The sequence below is a fragment of the Podarcis vaucheri genome (assembly GCF_965113315.1).
Source record: "Podarcis vaucheri genome assembly, chromosome: 5".
Taxonomy (NCBI): Eukaryota; Metazoa; Chordata; class Lepidosauria; order Squamata; family Lacertidae; genus Podarcis; species Podarcis vaucheri.
Window position 1 is genome coordinate 103,848,752 of NC_138763.1, and position 15,527 is coordinate 103,864,278.

The following is a 15,527-nucleotide window of genomic DNA, read 5'->3' on the forward strand; positions in this document are numbered from 1 at the left end:
TCATTGGTTGAGGCATGCTCTTATTACAAAATTCATATATTACAACATATATTTCTAGATCTGTGTTTATGAAACTGCATTATGAAATGCAATCTTATTATGTAATGTTCACATAACATTCCTATTTATATATGCTTTTATCAGTTTAAATATAGTGTACATTGGGCTTCTTTCATTTTAGTTCCTTAATAGGTGTTACATTGGTGCTCAATAAACCACCATTTCTATTATTGAATCCATTTCTAAGGGTGTGCATAACTCTTAGGTACAACTATCTTGGCATGGTGGTCAGAAGCAATCAAAGCAAAGAAATTAAGGTCATTAATGATATTCATTTGTTGAACACTGATACAATCAAATGCAGAAATTTAAAAGCAATAATGTTCATGCCTATACCATCTGTTTCCTCCATTTTCTGAAAGTCATCAAATCGGGCAAGCAAGGTGTCCCCAAGATGTTTTATTCACAGCACCACAGAGATCAAATCCATCCAGGAATATTATAATGTATCTCCTAAATGACCTTAATTTCATTGCCAGAGTTTGTTGCTTGTATCATGAAGTTTCACTGTGGAGAGCAGGATTATCTTATTCTTCTTTCCCATCCTACACAATGTGGACTGGCCACGCTGGTCCTGTGGGGACCCATTCCTCTCCAGGTAGCACATTGTAACAACAATTAATCACTTGCCCAAGGAACACGAGATTATATTTTGGAACGACTAGTTTCAAAAGAGGAAATTAGTACCGAAAGAGGAAATCTTTGGTTCCAGCTGCTTAAGAGGGTGGAGTAGAAAGCAGTGCCCATGAGGAAGTCTTGCAGGCCCTACATTAGGGAAGAGGCAGGTGTAACTAATCGTTTGGTTTCAATAAACTAATGAAATTCTTAATGACCTGTGGGCAGCTCATATAAATACAAATCAATATACAGATCAAGTGTTGCCTTGCACATTAATTTTCATGCAGAAGATCAAGTCTTCTGTATGATGTACCAGCGTTTTGTATCTGTAGAATGGATATGCAAATCTGGCCGGCTTCCAACAAATATAAAAGCACAATAAAACATCAAAATTAAAAACTATGCAGGGCTGCATTCTAAAAGTTGAATAGTTATTTATCTCCTTCTGGTGGGAGGGTATTCCATGGGGTGGGTGCCACTACCAAGAAGACCCTCTGCCTGGTTCCCTGTAACTTCACTTATCACGGTGGGGGAACCCCCAGGAGGCCCTTGGAGTGGGACCTCAGGCTGAATGATGGGGGTGCAATGGAGCAGGTTGGACTAGAGGACCCTTGGCGTCCCTTCCAACTCTACAATTCTGTGATTCTATGATTAAATGAAGCCTGTTGTTGCATCCATTTTCACATTACAAATGTGTACATTTCTTACTCATGACCACAGACATTTGAGTATGAAAATGTAATGTGTAAAACATTCCAAGAATACAAATGTTACTGAATTAGAAAATAAAAGTATATGCATTAGCATTACCCCATGTGTAATTGAACCTTATCAAGGACATTAGCGAGCTCTCCAAAATTGCATCCATGTAAAACTCTCCATGTGGTTTAATAAGCAGGAATTTATGTGCTATTTCCATTGGCTGAACTCTTACCAAATTGTCATGTTTGCTTTCTGAAAAATAGAAGCGTTTGTTTGCAATAATTGTCATCACAAAAGGTCTGAAGCAAAGAAGGAAGTCCAGCTCAGCAAGTGTGACTAAGTGTTTTTTGTTAACTTTACTCACACTTTAATAATAGAGTTGAGGTGGATCTTTTCTATGCAAATGTTTTATTGATGCTTACTGGATGAGTAATCTCTACATTGCTTGCTGTATTAAAAAAAACCTGGTTAAGAATTCTCATCAATCAGTTGCGGGAGGGGGGAGGAATCTCTCCCCCCGCCCCCGTTGATCAGTTTTATTCCCTCTCTTTTATGTTGGCCAGAGATGCTGTGGCAATGGTGTCCTGACTCATTTGGAGAAGCAAGGGAACTATGCGAGACTGTTATTTGTAGACTTTAGTTCTGCATTTAATACTATTCTTCGGCATAGATTGGTGCCCAAATTATTAGACCTGGGACTTCCACCGTGTTTGTGCAGGTGGATATTAGTTTTTCTATCAAACCGTTTCCAAAGGGTCAGGTTGGGTTCACACGTTTCTGCGGATCTCATCACGAATATGGGGACGCCGCAGGGGTGCGTGTTGAGCCCACTTTTATATACGCTGACTGTGCCCCCAAATACCCCAGTAATAAGATAATTAAGTTTGCAGATGATACAACGGTGGTTGGTTTAATCACGGCTGGAGAGGGGGAGGTGGCTTATAGGAAGGAAGTTGAGCAGTTGGGGGAGTGGTGCAGGAAAAACAACTTACTCCTTAACTTAAAGAAAACAAAAGAGATTATTGTGGGCTTTAGGAAATGTAAATTGAATATTCAGCCACTTATCATTGAGGGGAAGTGCATGGAACAGGTCTCAGTGTTTCGATTTCTGGGAACGGAGTTGAAAGATGACTTAACCTGTTGAGAGTGTATTAACTTATGGTCTGTGTGTATGACTTGGGAGCTGCACAGCCAAGGGAAAAAAAATACTGTCCGGGGTTGTAAAGACTGCAGAGAGAATAATTGGGTGCACTCTCCCCACCTTGGATCAAATCTACGCTTCCAGGTGCCATAAGAAAGCTGCAGAGATAGCGCAGGATAGTGTGCACCCCAGAAATGAACTCTTTCAGCTTCTGCCTTCTGGAAGAAGGTATAGGGTTATAAAGACTAGGCCTGAGAAACAGTTTCTACCCAAATGCAATTTTGGTTTTAAACGCAGTATAAGGAGTATCTATAGGAGTAGATTGCATTTTAAAATGGGGTTTCAGAGTTTTTAAAGGTTTTTGAATGCCTTATGTAGAGTTTTCAATTTCATTTTTTCTGTATGGGACAATGGCAATAAAGATATTGTATCATATCGTATCGTAGAGGACACTGTTGGTGTCTATGCAGTTTAATTAGGTCTGGGCTTTTCACATGGGCATAGCCAACGGGTGTTTGGGGGGGCAGCTGCTCCCCTAAATCAATACAAATCTGAGGTTCTGTCCCCCTAACAAAAGCCTGCCCCCCACTAGCAGAAAGGCTGGCTACGCCCATGTCAGAGCAGTGTGTTTTCGTGAGGTTGGACAGTCAGAGCAGCAGCTTTTTGACTGCTTTGTAAGGTGTCTCAGAGAGACTGGAGCATAAATATATGCTTATTAGTTCCCCTTTGGAAGTCAGTAGGATTAAAATGTGCTTAGCTTTTGCTAAATCATTAAGTTAAAGGACCTAAGGCTGTAATCCACAATATCACCACTAGACCAGCATTTTATCAGGCCTTGAACCACTCTGAGGAAAAAATCAGCAGAGTGATTGCCATTTGTGGTAAAAAGCAGGCTTTCGCAGGGAAAGTGGTAGACAAACCAAAAAAAGTTCTTGGACACAGACCTGGAAAGACCAGACCTGTGCCCAGAAATGTGGAGTAAAGGCAAGTGTGGAGGAGTTCTCAGAGGATGCAAAGATGATGTTCACTGCAGATCTTCTTCACTTGCACCCTTGGCATCGCCCAGACATGAGATCAGTGATCACCAACCTTTTTTGGCGTAGTGGCATGTTTGGAATTCTGAAAGAATGTCACGGGGAATCAGACACAAAGTGCCTGCCATGAGGGTGCAGCTTGACACAAAATTGGGAATACTGATTTTCTTGCATAACAAAGCATCAACTGATTGGTTGACCTGAGAGACCAGGGTTCAAATCCCCACTCAGTCATGAAGTTCAGTGGCTGATTTGGGGCCAATCACTTTCACTCAGTTTAATCAACCTCACAGGATTCTCGTGAGATTATAATGGAGAGAAGGAGATGCATGCCACATTGAACTGCTTGGAGGTGGTAATAATAATAATAATAATACACCCTTCAGGTCAGGAAAAAGCAATGAGTCAAGCCTCAAAGCAGGTGGGGGAGGCATCTCTGTCACCTCTTCTCCCCAGAGCCAGAAAAGGGCGAGAAGGTAAACTTTGCCTCCGTCTGTTCCAGTAAGTGAAAGATCATTGAAAATATTAAGCAAGAGCTGCCTGGAGTTGGCGGGGCAACGGCTGCATCTACATCTTGCTGTTCTCCCTGGCCGGGAAAGCAGAAGGCGGGCAAGTTGTTGAACCAGCCTGGAGCTGGAGCTGTGATTAGGCTCACATTGGACACATGATGACAGCAGTGAGTGAGGCCAGTTCAGGACCCAGCGCTTCTTGGGCTGGCTTAAGCCCTCCCCACCATGTCCCATATTGGGGCTCTCTGTGGTGGAGATTCCGCCAGCAACACTTCCTCCTGTTTGGCAGGCATGTCTCCCTGCTAAAAGCAAGGTTGGCAGGCACCCCCAACCAGCAGTCCTTGCCAAGCCCTGTGCTTTCACAAGCCCTGACATGATCATCAACTCTTGTACATTATTGATAATTGTATTGATTTGTAATGTTTTGTTGGGTCTCTGGACCATAATAAAGATTGTTGTTGTTGATAATGTACAAAAATAAATCAGACCGATGCTGGAAATGTAAGGAGGCGGTGGGATCAATGTACAATGTCTGGTGGACCTGTAAAAGAATGAGGGAATTTTGGGATTCAGTCTATAACGAGTTGAAAAAGATGTTCAAAATTTAATTTCCCAAAAAACCTGAGGCATTTCTTTTAGGGATTATTGGGAGGGAGATTCCAAGAAATTTAAAGAAATTATTTATGTACGCAACCACGGAACCGAGAGTTTTGATTGCACAGAATTGGAAAAGTGACACGATACCATCAAAAAAAGTTTGGCTGATTTAACTGATGGAATACGCTGAGATGGATAAACTGACAGGACAGAGACGCGATCAAGTGAAACAAAAATTTAGTAAAGACTGGAATATATTTAAGCAATACCTGAAAGACCACTGTGGAGAATTAAATTTTTTGACTGGTTTAGATTAACTCTTGTAATAAGAAACATCAAAAAGTAGCAAAAAAATTGGTTACCAATACAGTAAACTAGATTTATTTTGATATGCATTCAACCAAGAACTCTAAAGGACACAAGTAAGAAGGGGAGGGAAGTCAGAAGTAATTAGAATATTAATGAGTCAAATGATTAAGAATATATCTTTGTTTTTCTTTATTATGATTTAGAAACACATGTACATCAACAAGAAATTGAAACTTTATACTGTGATCTTAAGTTAAGAAAGCATTTCTGTTGTTAAAAACCAATAAAGATGAATTGCAAAAAAAGAAGACGACATGATCATCAACTCTTGCTGACTGCTTATATATGGTCAAGACAGAGGGAGAGGGGAAATAGACCAACTCAAGCTGTTTAAAGCAGGTTATTTAATTTAAACAAGAGACTCTCAAATGCTGCTTGCATCTACTATATATTTTGGATGGTTGTTTGCTTGTTTTTGACACAAAAAGCCCCACGAAACCACATTGCAGTACTCCAGTCTTGAAGTTACCATCACTGGAAAACTGTGGCTAGGTTATGTCAGTCCAGGAGTTGCATGCAGTGAATCAGCCTCAGCTGAGATATTCTTTTTGCCACCAAGGCTACCTAACTATCAAGAAATAAAGAGGAGTCTAATAACATTCCCAGACCACACACTTTGTCTTTTAGGGAAGGTACAGTCCCTTCCAGAAGTGATTGAACACATATTTCTTAAGAATTAAATTAAATTAATTAAATTAAATCCCTTAACCCTTTTCCAGTCTGTGATTGCTTTCAAACACCACATAAAAGCTTCTTCTGGGTGTGATTGGGGTATTGATGGCACACATCTTCTGATGGCCTCATTCAGCAGCTTCATGTTGAACAAATGGGGGACAGAAGGGATCCTTGAGGGACCCCATTCCACAAATGTCATGGAGCACAAGCACCTTGTGGGACCACTGGGAGTGGGCAGAGTGCCTCCATTCCTGAGAGCATATCCTGAAGATTACCATGGTCAATGCTATCAAGCGCTGCCAAGGATCCAGCATAATCAGCAAGGCCACAGTCTTTCTATTCCAAAACAGAACCCGTTCACATCCAGAGATACCTCTGTATTCGGACAATTCTCCCAAAGTATAGAATCTTCCTGAAGGTACTTCCTGAAGGACGTTTACTACATAGGATGAGTTGTACACGCCCACTTCATTTACTGGCTCTGCTCCCGTTTCCTAGGCGGGGGGGGGGGGTGGACGGACGACCACCAGCTCTCCCCCCTTCAGCATACCATGCTAATGAATCACCATCTAGCCTCCATCTTTATGCACCCAGATTTAGCTTCCATTAATATTTTTAATAAACTCAGTGATTTTCTTACTGAGAAAAGGTGGGGAAACTCACCACAAAGTTAGTTTCTTGCAAGCCCAGTCACAATGCCACCCTGACAGGCAGTGACCAAGTGTAAGATGTGATTTAAAAACTCAGGCACTGACAAACTGAAGGACACTGACAAACTGGAATGTGTCCAGAGGAGGGCAACCAAAATGGTCAAAGGCCTGGAAACGATGCCTTATGAGGAACGGTTAAGGGAGCTGGGCATGTTTAGCCTGGAGAAGAGGAGGTTAAGGGGTGATATGATAGCCATGTTCAAATATATAAAAGGATGTCACATCGAGGAGGCAGAAAGGTTGTTTTCTGCTGCTCCAGAGAAGCGGACACGGAGCAATGGATCCAAACTACAAGAAAGAAGATTCCACCTAAACATTAGGAAGAACTTCCTGACAGTAAGAGCTGTTTGACAGTGGAATTTGCTGCCAAGGAGTGTGGTGGAGTCTCCTACTTTGGAGGTCTTTAAGCAGAGGCTTGACAACCATATGTCAGGAGTGCTCTGATGGTGTTTCCTGCTTGGCAGGGGGTTGGACTCGATGGCCCTTGTGGTCTCTTCCAACTCTATGATTCTATGATTCTAAGCAGACAATGATCTGGATTAGAAATGGCCACAACTTTATTGATTACAGATATAGGTGGATTTTTGGCTCAGGCATTGGGTGTACTGTATATCCGTTCCAGCCCCCCTCCCCCGACAAAATAATTAATTAATTTTAAAATGCTGTATATGTCTTCTTCTCCCCTTATGTTTAGAATCTTAAGAAACTAAGGTCTATTTAGTCCAACATTTGATTTCCAACAGTGACCAGCTAGCTCTTCCTTTTATTTATTTCCTTTTAGGGACAATGGCCAGCCAGCTCTTCTTTCAAAAATGGTAAAAACCAAAAGTGGTTGGGTGCTGCTAGTGTTACTCAATTTAAGTTAGGAAGGCCATTTCCCACATCAACTGAGGAAGCAGCCAGTTGGTTATGGGGCACCTTGAAAAGAATGGCACACAGAGTCATTGAAATCCAGTGGGAGTCTATGCCCTGTTAAAGAAGATTCCAACCAGGAAGAACTTTTGGACAGCAAGAGCTGTTCCACAGTGGGATGGTCTCCCTTGGGAGGTTGTGGACTCTTCTTCCTTGGAGGCTTTTAAGCAGAGGTTGGATGGCCATCTGTCAAGGATGCTTTAGGCTGAGTCTTGCCGTTCAGGGTTGGACTATATGACCCTTGGGGTCCCTTCCAACTCTGCCATTCTCCCCGCACCTGAGGCCGACTGCTTCCTTTTTGTTTCCTGAGGAGGAGGAGACCTGTGTTTCCCATAGCTGTTGACATTCTACAGGTGCAGCAATTTTGCCATCCCTGTTTGGAAAACCCTCGCACCTGCCCAAATGAACCCTTTTGCCGCAAATGCACCTGCCGAGTTGGTGGTTTGGTTTGATTGATTGATTATATATTTCCATGCTGCTTTTCATTAAACCAATCCTAAAGTGGCCTACAAGCAATAAATAACAATAACACGACAACAGAATTTGTGGGGTGTGAAACACAGAGCAGTCAAATACAACATTCCTAGCGCGGACATGTTTAGACATGAGGAGGGACGTTTGTCCAGCTAGTAGATAAACTTCCTGCTTCCTCCTGGGCTGGGACAAACTTTCTCCACATGTGACCCGAGGTGGGCGTGACCTCACCTGTGCTGGTCACAGGGCAGGACCCCACATCTCTCTCCTCTTCCTTTTGCTTCCCTTGAAGAAGCCTCCGCCTGAGATGCTCTCCTGCCTTCAAAGGAACTATCTCCTTATGGGAGAGATTCCTGGTGTATATATTTTGTAACTTAAGTCTGCCTTCTGGGATCCATTTGTGAACAGGATGAGTGAGAAAACTATGTTATACTTTTATGTAAGACTGTTGTGTCTATTCTTTGTGTGTGTGTGTTTGGTCCTGCCCGCCTCTTCGTGACCCCCTGGACCAGAGCACGCCAGGCCCTCCTGTCTTCCACTGCCTCCCGCAGTTTGGTCAAAGTCATGAGAGCAGCTTCGAGAACAGTGTCCCGCCATCTCGTCCTCGGTCGTCTATTCTTTTTAGGAGGGAGTAAAAGGGGAATTACCAGGAAACGTCTTTTAGAGGCTTAAACAAGCCTGGCAAAAACGCTGCCCGCTGTGTAAGTTTCAAAGGGGGAATCTCACTCTGCTAGATTGTAGAACTTGTTAACACAAGTTGGGAAGGATCTAATTAAACACTGGATCCTCTCCTGCCTCCCTGAACACTCCCACAAACAGAGCATGGCAAATACAACTGAGCCCTGGGGGGGGGGGGCGCCGCGTCTCCCGCGGACCTGGCTGCCTCCGGGCTTCGCCCCGACACGAAACGCCTCGCGCGCCTCGGATCTGCCCGGGTGGGCGCCCCCCCCGCCGCCCCCCTCCCGCTGGCTTGGCCCGCCCTCCTGGCCTTGGCGGCCCAATAGCAGGCGGCCCTGGCGGGAGGTGTGTGCGGGCGGGCGGGGGCCGGGGACGTGGGCTGCTGTGTACACGGCGACCTCATTTCCGGTACCTGCCACTCCGCGGCGGCCCCGGGCAGAGTCCGAGGGGGCCAGGCAGGCCAGCTCCCGGGAAGCGGCCCCGGGCGGGCGGCGAGGAGGAGGAGGAGGTCCGGAGCCCGGCGAAGGGGCGGCCAGGTGTGCGCGACCTCCTTCCTGGGCGGAAGCGCAGCGCGCGGCTCGGCCTTTTTCGGCAGCGCTCCTTTGTGCGTCTCAGCGGCGGCGGCGTCTCCAAGGCGCACCTTCAAGAAGCGAAGCTCTCCTCCGCAGCCGACCTCTCCGGGCGGGAAGAGGAGGAGCTCTACTGGTTGAATCGCTGTCTGTCAGGCGCGTGTGACCTTCTTTCCTCGCTTATTGATATAAGGCACGGCAAGGGGCTTGCTGCGCAGCGCGCCGTCCGGGGAAGCTCCTCGGTCCCGGCAGCGTCTCCAGGCTCCTTGAAGTTCTGCCTGTCAGATTCGCTCCACGGTATGTGTATTCCTTTGCTCCCCAAGACCAGGCTGGTAGCCGCCTTTCCTCCTGCTTCTAATCTTCCTTCCTTCCTTCCTTCGGGGAGGACAAACTCTGATAGGAACAGAAGTAAGAAGGGATGTTGTGCTGCCTGCTTCCCTTCAAACTTGGCAGTCAAGAAGAAATGCAACAGGTGTAGCAATTGGGAAAGTTTCACCTGGGAAGGGAAGGCTGCACATGTTGAATTCCTGCCTGTCAAAGACTGCAGAGAGTATAGGAATCCTTTTCAGATTAAAAGGTGGAAACCCTGTGTTTGTTTGGCTACGTATTCCTCTCTTTCAGCTGAAATAAAACCTAAGTGCAGCATAATTAACTTTGTCTTACTTGTTCTTCTCCTTTTTGGGGGTCTAAACGCAGAGTTTAAGCTCCATTTTTGTCACCTTGTAAAGTCCAGATACAGTGGTACCTCGGGTTACATACGCTTCAGGTTACATGTGCTTCAGGTTACAGACTCCGCTAACCCAGAAATAGTGCTTCAAGTTAAGAACTTTGCTTCAGGATGAGAACAGAAATTGGGCTCCGGTGGCGCGGCAGCACAGCAGGCCCCATTAGCTGAAGTGGTGCTTCAGGTTAAGAACAGTTTCAGGTTAAGTACAGACCTCCGGAACGAATTAAGTACGTAACCCGAGGTACCACTGTACTCTAATGGTATTGCATAAATAGCTTGAGGGGGAAGTGTTCCAACAATATTCTTGTTAAAATAGGTTAAAATAGGTCAAGATCTCTTAGCAATTATTATTTATTTCAAACTTTTAAAAAGTCTTCAGAGCTATGTGCAAGTTATGCAGGGATTAGTGGTGGTAAAAGTGTGGATTTCCCCCACCCCACCTTCTTCCTGGTCTCAGGAATCAAGGGGTCACAGTTCAAATCCCTGCTCAGCTCTGAAACTCAGCTGGTGACCTTGGGCCCATTACTCCCCCCTGGCCTAACCAGCCTGGCATGCTTGTTGTGAGGATGAAGTATGGCAACCTACATTTGTGTCTGCCTCCCTGAACTCATTAAAGGAAGGGTGCAGTACCAGTGTGATAGGCTAGCAAAACTAGTATCTTACATATTATATAGAATCATAGAGTTGGAATAGACCACAAGGGCCATCAAGTCCAACCCCCTGCCAAGCAGGAAACACCATATAGAATCATAGAATCATATTGGCTAGACTATTTTAGGATTATGTAAACGATTGAGTTTCACAGAACTCCTCCTCAAGATGACGTGGGGGAACGATGATCTGTATCAATTCTTGTGAATCAAAAGCTCAGGCTGGGATGATGTAATTGCATTTTATCACACTCTTGGACTTTGTGTTGGTAGACTGTGCCCTGTATCCTAACCAAAGGCTGGGGTGTTTCAAAAGAAACTGCCTGTGAATTCTGAAGTAAAGGGCCTTAAAATATCTATAACAGAGTAATATAGAGGTTGGCGCAAAAGAAAGACCTTGTGAGAAGCTGCCATCAACTATCTAGGTGGTAATTCTTTCTGTTGAATATGTGAAGTATTTCTTTGGTTTTGGATGTGGGACATATGCACACCAACAGAGGTGGGTTGATTATGTTGTCTTGGATGGGTGATAGTGTTATCCTTGAGACGAGGGCAGAACAGTTGTGTCCCTGACATAAACAATAGTTGGAAGCTATCCATACCCACAAAGCAGGAGGCTTTGCTGCCAAAATTGGGATTTATTTCTGTGTTTTGACAAGGAAAAATGTTTCTATTCTAACCTGCAGGGTTACCTGATTTTTTACCCCACTCCCCTCCCCCCAAATTATTGAGAGTGTAGTCCTAAAAGTATCCAGGGCACTGGAAGGACATAAAAACAACAATAAGTAGGCTTATGTATCATTTTTATAAAAATCTGCAGTGCAGTTTATTTTCAGGAAGATAACTGAAAGCAATAACTTGTTGCTCCTGGTTGGATTGATGAGTATAATTTATTTTATAAAAATGTAGCATTTCTGGCAAATGGCATTTAGGTGGCAGACTAGTCAAAATTACCATTTTATCTGAATTATCAGTTGTAAGCTGACACTTATATGCAGCCTTCAACTCATAACTGGAGTTAGTATAACACCTTAATAGGTTGTAACTACACTTTGTAGGTGAAATACATTGCTATACTGCTATACTATACTATACTATACTATACTATACTATACTATACTATACTATACTATACTATACGGTGGTACCTCAGGATGTGAACAGGATGCATTCCGGAGCCCCATTTGCATCCTGAACAGAACATAAGATGTGACTGCCCATGCGCGGATCGCGTTTTGCCACTTCCGTGCATGCACGTGACGTCATTTTGACTGTCTGCACATGCACAAGCGGCGAAACCTGGAAGTAACGCGCTCCATTACTTCCGGGTCGCCGCAGAGCGCAACACAAAAATACTTATCCTGAAGCGTATTTATCCCAAAGTATGACTATACTATACTATACTATACTATACAGTGGTACCTCGGGTTACATAAGCTTCAGGTTACAGACTCCACTAACCCAGAAATAGTGCTTCAGGTTAAGAACTTTGCTTCAGGATGAGAACAGAAATTGTGCTCCGGCGGCGCGGCGGCAGCAGGAGGCCCCATTAGCTTCAGGTTCAAGTGGTGCTTCAGGTTAAGAACAGTTTCAGGTTAAGAACGGACCTCCGGAATGAATTAAGTACTTAACCCGAGGTAGCACTGTACTATACTATACTATACTATACTATACTATACTATACTATACTATACTATACTAATACTTAAACTTATACTATACTATACTATACTTGGAACTTGTGCTGTACAATGCATAAATAATGAAGGCTGCTCCATCATTTTAGTGGGATTATTTATTTCCAGGTAAACGCTAGAAAGATTGGCCTGCAAAAGCATCTAATTATAAGTTTAAACATGTGGCAGCAACACTTTCCTTGGTGATCTTTCTGTGTTCAGAGGCATATTGTTCATCTTGTGTTAGCAAAGTGCGTTTTGGTGATTGACCTTGGTGACTCTCCTGCTTCCTATGATCCAAGTGCATGGGATATTCCTTCTCTCCTTCCCCTCCCCCACTTTCCATTTTGGGTAGGCCTGGCATGGTTATCATGGGACGTGGGAGGAGGAATCTTGCCAAGTTACTTGTGCCCTGCATTGCTGCAGTAATAAGATGGAGGTAGGGATTTTGGAATTGAGGATTTGTGTGGATAGATTATGTTAAACCTGCTTGCTTTACTTTTAAACATTTGTTACTTTTTCACCCTTGCCTTTTTCATTGATATAGTGTGAATTTCAAAGTTTTTGCATTGGAATAAATGTAGCTGTGGACCAGCATTGCACTTGTGGTGTCCTCATGGGTAACAATGGCTGCCTTGGATTCTCCCCCCCCCCCCCATCACAAGAGTCTTCTTAGCCCAAATGTGATGGGTTGTTTTGATGTAATTCTAGATGGGAAACTTTGCCACAAAATACACTTTATTAATCTGTTTTAATTTACCTGTTGAGATTTAAATCAAACATGGAAAGATTAGTTGCGGAGAAATTAAAAGCTTGTTGTAGCAAGTAAATGAAAGTAATGTTTCAAATATTTTCTTTAATTTGTTGTAGGAGTTAATTTAAATGTAAGAATTGTCTGTTACTTATTTAGACTCGTATACCTTCCAGCTTTTGCTCTCATCCTTTAAGCCTAAGTTTCCATTTGTTTTTTCCCCTTTGGGATGGGTGTGTAAGAGATAGGGTTTATTCAGGTCATTTTTAAATTTAGGCCTCTTGTGACTAGGTGTGTATGCATTTTAAAATGAGCATTTTAATGTATGTAAATGAAGTGCCTACCATAGGGGTGTTACTGATTCTGCAAAGGCATGGTATTGCTTTTGTGTACATAATACCAGCAGAAACAAGGAATGTACTTATCCTTAATCTTTTACTACAGCTGTGAGACTTTTGACTTGTAGAATGCTGTTAACAGAGAAGTAAAACAGCAAATTGGAAGACCTATTGCACAGCTTGTTAGAATTTCTGACAAGTTTTAGTAAAGAACAACAAATAAGATTTTTAATTATATTTCCTATATGTTGCAGTTTTTCTGTTGTGTCTTCTAAGGTTAGCTGTGACTTTGATAAAGTGTATGATTGATTGATATAGTGATATAAATATATGAAACTGAAATGGATTTGTGTATGATGAATATTCATTGTGAAAGCTATTTCCTGTAATTGAGACTTATAAAGGGTGGAAGAGTCCAACTGGAGAAATGTATGAACATAAGTAATTGTGGTTCTCAGGACTGTGGGTATTTGTTAGGTGACATAAATATAGTTTTGTTGCACAATTTCAGTTTTAGAAATGTAACTATTTCCAGATGGGTAGCTTGTGTGGCAGCAAAATCAATAAAGAGTCTTGTGGCATCTTAAAGACTGGGTGATATTCAACTAAGTTGTAGGATAACAGATAGTTAAGCCATGTTGGTCTGCCATAGTCAAAACAAAATTAAAAAATTCCTTCCAGAGACCAACTAAGTTTGTTCTTGGTATGAGCTTTCATGTGCATCTGAAGAAGTGTGCATGCGCACGAAAGCTCATACCACTAACAAACTTAGTTGGTCTCTAAGGTGCTGCTGGAAGGAATCTTTTTATTAAGTTGTAGGATATCACCCTAAACAAATTTATTTTTGCTCATGACATAAGCTTTTTGTTATGTACTGAAGTTCTCACCCTGAGCCAGCAGGGGGATACTGTAGTTAGTTATGCAAATAAGGAATCGAAAGTGACGTTCAGTGATTGGATAGTTTTAGAAAGTTGCTACAGTTACGTTGTACTGGAGCTCTATATAAGCAGGCTGGCTGAACCCTTCAGTTCAGTTCTGTTCTGGCCTGTGAATAAACAAGAGCTGTTTGAAGAATTGCTGTGTCGTCTGACATGTTCACCCACAACTTAACACTTTTGTTGTCTACAGTCCACATCAGTGCAAAGTATTATTCTGGTCAATGCAAAGTGTTACTCTTTCAAATTGCTTTGTTTAAGAATGACCACCAAGGTCACTTACACAGTTGAGTGCCAGGTAACAAGACCCTCTCAGCCCAAAGGAAAGCAGAGCAAGATGTTTGGCATCAGCTTGGCTGCAGCAGTTGCCAGAAGGAGGTGTACAAGACGCCACCCGATTGTCTTGTCTGGATTTATGTAGGGTTTACTCCTAAGCCTTTTATTCTCCCGAAGAGGCAGCAGGTATGGATTTTGCCTCATGGTTTACCGTGAGTATAGCCACAAGGTGGCAGAGGCTTAGGACCAGAATTTTCCTTCTCCTAGTTGGGCTCCCTTCCCAGGTTGATGAGCCCCATTTGCCCCTCACTTCCCTCTACAGTGCGTGCAGAATCCGCTTTCTTGACCGTTGGACCCACTCTTGGTCTTGTCCACTCAACCTACTGGATCCTGTTTTCACATGCAGGGGAAGTCTGAAACTCACTGAGGGTTTGAGACCCATTGGGTGCCCTCACCTGGTTTAGCCAGCCTGTTGAAGCCATTCCCAGGGTGTGGCCACTGTCGCATGATGACAGCTTCTAGTTAATAGCATTCTAGTTAATAGCATTCTAGTTAATAGCAGTCGTTTTCAACCTATTTGAGTCCACTGCTCCCTTGACCAACTACATTCTTTCTGTGGCACCCCAGCGGGGCTCAGGAGCCCATTTATTTGACCCCTTGCTTGCAGAGCTGGCAGCCTCACCCTTTTCAAACACCTTCCCTTGTGGAGTGTTCTCCTCTTCCCTCTCCTGGGGAGTCCTCTGGACAGCAGCTGCTGCTGCTGCTGCCCTCTCACCTGCCCCAAAGAGAGGGGCCTCCTCACATTGCCCCACAGGGGCCTGGCAAGCACCCTCTGGCCAGCCCCAGGCACCATTCGCCTGGGGAGCTTGTAGCACCATTCGCCTGGGGAGCTTGTAGCAAGGGCTGCTGCAACAAACAGCTGTGCAAGCCTTTGGGTGGCAGAGATGCAAGAGGGCATTGGGGAGGAAATAAGCAACTATCTTACTTTTCAAAGACATCCGAAGGCAGCCCTGTTTAGGGAAGTTTTAATGTTTATTGCAGTATTGTGTTTTTAACATTTGGTTGGGAGCTGCCCAGAGTGTTTGGGGAAACCCAGCCATCGGGCGGGGTATAAATAATAAATTTA

At 43.7% G+C, this 15,527-nt stretch overlaps 1 protein-coding gene across 1 annotated transcript in view; it reads left to right on the top strand.

Moving 5' to 3' along the window:
* Positions 1-9,289: 9,289 nt before the first annotated feature.
* PPARA (peroxisome proliferator activated receptor alpha) overlaps positions 9,290-15,527 on the top strand; it is a 30,663-nt gene continuing 24,425 nt past the window's right edge. The window contains exon 1 of the mRNA XM_082223187.1: positions 9,290-9,345. The gene's annotated coding sequence lies outside the window, so the exon portion shown is untranslated. The remainder of the gene's footprint in view (positions 9,346-15,527) is intronic.